The sequence below is a fragment of the Erinaceus europaeus genome, chromosome 12, assembly GCF_950295315.1.
Source record: "Erinaceus europaeus chromosome 12, mEriEur2.1, whole genome shotgun sequence".
Classification (NCBI taxonomy): Eukaryota; Metazoa; Chordata; class Mammalia; order Eulipotyphla; family Erinaceidae; genus Erinaceus; species Erinaceus europaeus.
This window is the reverse complement of record NC_080173.1, coordinates 45,568,989-45,573,279: the sequence shown is the minus strand read 5'-3', so window position 1 is coordinate 45,573,279 and position 4,291 is coordinate 45,568,989.

Below are 4,291 nucleotides of genomic sequence, written 5' to 3'. Positions count from 1 at the left end.
ATTGTACCACTCTTATCCTATGGTCTTGTCAGTGTTTCCTTTTTATAAATAAAAACTAAAATAAATAAATAAATAAATAAATAAATAAATAAATGACAACTGCCATGTTCCTTGGGAAATGCTTTTCTGGGGGTTTGAGTTAAAACTCCTATAAATAGTAAAATAATAGATAAAATAAAAAATAAAACAACAAAATAGGAGCAATCCAATTTGCATACATCTCCTATGCAAAAGAGGTAACCACAGATATTTAATTTATTATTATTATTTATTATTATTATTATTTTTTTTTACCAGAGCACTACACAGCCTTTGCTTATGGTGGTGTGGGGGACTGAACATGGGACTTTGGAGCCTCAAGCATGAGAGTCTGTTTACATAATCATTATGATATCTACCCCTGCCCTGTTTTATGTATGTATGTATGCACATATGTATATATGTATGTATTTATTTATTTACCAACAAACCACTCAGTTCTGACTATTGGTAGTACTGGGTATCTAACCTGAGACCTCTCACATTCAAATCCTGGGTGTTCCAAACATGACTCACTCTTACCTGTTTGAAGCCAAAATTTCCCAGAATGAGAGGTAGCAGAGGATCTGAGAATATTCAGGGAGGAAGCCTGCATAGCACCACCAGTGGTAGACTCAGAGCTCACAGAGCTGACATCTTTTCTCAGGATAAGGCTTAGCCACCATCCTCCCCATCTGACTCTTTGGCACTTATAAAGAAGGGGTTTGAGCAGTGTACTTTGTGCCCCTGTAAAGTTAGATACTTTGGAAACATTTTTTTAAATATTTATTTTATTTATTTATTCCCTTTTGTTGCCCTTATTGTTTTATTGTTGTTGTCGTTGTTGGATAGGACAGAGAGAAATGGAGAGAGGAGGGGAAGACAGAGAGGAGGAGAGAAAGATAGACACCTGCAGACCTGCTTCACCGCCTGTGAAGCGACTCCCCTGCAGGTGGGGAGCTGGGACTAGAACCGGGATCCTTATGCGGGTCCTTGAGCTTTGCACCACCTGCGCTTAACCCGTTGCGCTACAGCCCTACTCCCTTGGAAACATTTTTTAAGAGAGAGAGAGAGAACCAGAGAACCAGACATCACTTTGGTACATGCTCTGCTGGGGACTGAACTCAAGACCTCATGTCCAAGAGTCCATTGTTTACTGTGCTACCTCCCAGACCTCAACACTTGAGAAACTTGCCTTAAAAAACAGCCAAGCACAAAGCTCAAGGACCCACATAAGGATCCCGGTTCGAGCCCCCAGCTCCCCATCTGCAGGGAAGTTGCCTCACAGGCGGCCAAGCAGGTCTGCAGGTGTCTGTTTTTCTCTCCCCCTCTCTATCTTCCCCTCCTCTTGCCATTTCTCTCTGTCCTATCCAACAACAATGACATAAACAACTACAATAATAATAACTACAACAACAATAAAAAAACAGCAAGGGCAACAAAAGGGAAAATAAAATAAAATAAAATAAAAAACAGCCAAGAATCCTTGAGATGTGAAGCCCTGTGTTTAGGGTATGTTCTTGGGGCATATACAAAGAGTGGGAGAGGGCCATTCTAGTTAACTTCAGAAACCATCTGGAGCAACACTGATAGTGACTTTTTTTTTTTTGCCTCCAGGGTTATTGCTGGGACTTGGTGCCTGCACTATGAACCCATTTCTCCCAGAGGGCATTTTTCCCCATTTTTGTTGCCCTTGTTGTTGCTATTATTATTGTTGGATAGGACAGAGAGAAATCGAGAGAGGAGGGGAAGACAGAGGGAGAGAGAAAGATAGACACCTGTTGACCTGCTTCACCACTTGTGAAGCGACCCCTCTGTGGGTGGGGAGCCAGGGGCTTTAACTGGGATCCTTATGCCGGTCCATGTGCTTCACACCATATGCCCTTAACCTGCTGTGCTACTGCCCGGCCCCCTGATAGTGACTTTTTTGAAAGCTGTCCTCATTCATTCAACATATATACATACATATAATTTTAATTTTTATATTTTTTATTAGTGATTTAATATTGATTTACAAAATTACAAGATAACAGAGGTATAATGCCACATCATTTCTACCACCAGAGTTCTGGATCCCCAGTCCCTCCATCGTAAGCTATAGCAGGTCTCCCAAGATTGCAGATATGGGTTGACTATTATTTCTACAACTATCTGTCTGTATCTATATATATCTGCCTTTTAATTTTTTTTTAAGGTCCTATCTTCTCTTCCTTTCCAAGTCACAGATACACCTATTACTACATCCAAATGTCCCTCTCTTCCTGATGGAGTTGGAGTTCAAAACCCTCTGGTCATCTTCCCCCACTACTTCTTCCCCACTGGGAGTATGGATCAAAATTATTCTAGGGGTGCAGAAGGTAGGAGTTCTGGCTTCTTAAATTGCTTCTCTGATGGTCATTGGTATTGACAGGTTGATCCATACCCCTAGCCTGTTTCTGTCTTTCCCTAGGTGGGTAGGGCTCTGGAGAGGTGAAGTTCTAGGACACATCGGTGAGGCTGTCTGCCCAGGGAACTCAGGATGGAATTATGGTAGCATCTGCAACTTGGCTGAGGCTGCAGTTGTCTCAGTTGTAACTGGTGATTTTGTTAAGGTCTATAGGTGTAGTCATTTGTTGTTTTTTGGGAGATGTGATCTGTTCCCTGTTGCGCCATAGCCATGCCTCTTGTAAGTCCCTATTAGTCCTCCATTCAATATATATTCAGAGTTCCTTTTATGGGTTGAGCTTCTTAGAGGAGGTATAGTGGAGCTGGCATTGGTGTGGGTAGGATTTGGGTGTAGCGCTATGAGGAGGGCACTTTAGACTCAGGAGACCAAAAGCATGACTCTGGGAAGATTAGGGAAAAGACTGTAGGAGACTTAGAAAGAGGGAGGACTAAAAAACTCTGAGATGTATGCCTTGAAATAGTTTTTTCTTTCCCCCCCCTTTGGAATCTTGACTCTGTGACCCTAGGCTTGAGGTCTGTATTGGCTGTCTACAAAGCTGCGTGCTCAGTTTTAGGCTGGTGTGAAGGAAAAAGACCCCCAGGTAACCACAATCTTGCCTAGGTCTGAAAAAACCAGTGACTTTGGTCTCTGCCCAAGACTGGTCTGGGCAGTGGGATTCTCCTAAACTGAGCCCGAGGTTGCTCCACTGCCAAGATTTCTTATTTGTCTATGAACTCCCACCCCTGCCCTGGGCTCCCTGCCATTATTCCCCATACTGCAGCAAGGGGGAGGGGCTTGACTTCCTTTGCAAGCATACAAGCATGTGGCTTCTCACTGGGCTGGATCCATTGCTCTTTCTAGGATGGCACAGGAGAAGTTTTACCTTTGGAAACCCAGGTGACTGAATTTGGGAACCCAGTTTAGAGGCTTAGGAGCTGGCACCACAGAAGAATGAGCCACAGCCATCTGCCCTGGATCCCTGGCACCTCTGTGGGTGTCACTGAATAGATGTGAATGAATGAAGATGAGAGTAAGTGCTGGAGGAAGGGATTTGTCCACAGAGGCATAGAACCTGCCTCTACCTGCCAGAGGCTTCCTGTCTAGTTGGTGGAGGGGGTGGGGGGCAAGCGGCATCATACTACTAATAATAACATATTCCAGGGAGTCGGGCTGTAGCGCAGCGGGTTAAGCGCAGGTGGCAAAGCACAAGGACGGGCATAAGGATCCCGGTTCGAACCCCGGCTCCCCACCTGCAGGGGAGTCGCTTCACAGGCGGTGAAGCAGGTCTGCAGGTGTCTATCTTTCTCTCCTCCTCTCTGTCTTCCCCTCCTCTCTCCATTTCTCTCTGTCCTATCCAACAATGACAACAACAATAAAACAATAAGGGCAACAAAAGGGAATAAATAAATAAAATAAAAAATAAAAAAAGAAAGTCATATTCAATTGTAAAAAAAAATAACATATTCCAAAAGTCAGTTTTGAGGCACCAAAAAGCCTGGATGAGGCTTCTATCAGCATAAGTGCTGGGGGAGCCTCTGTGTGAGGGAAGGCACCCACTTAGGTCGCAGAGTATCTGAGTTTCCATTCTGCTCAACAGGGGCTCAACAGGGGTTCCCTCGGGATCTCAAACCCTAGAGAATTTAGGCATTTTTCCCTTTCCCTCTTTTATTCGCCCCTGACATTTTTTTTTTCCTTACTAGAGCACTGCTCAGATCTAGCTTATAGTGGTGTGGGAGATTGAACCTGGGACTTTGGAGCCTCAGGCATGAGAATTTCTTTGCATAATCATTATGCTATCTGCCCCAGCCCCTCTGACCTTTTATATCCCCCCCCTTCCAGTCCCAGCCA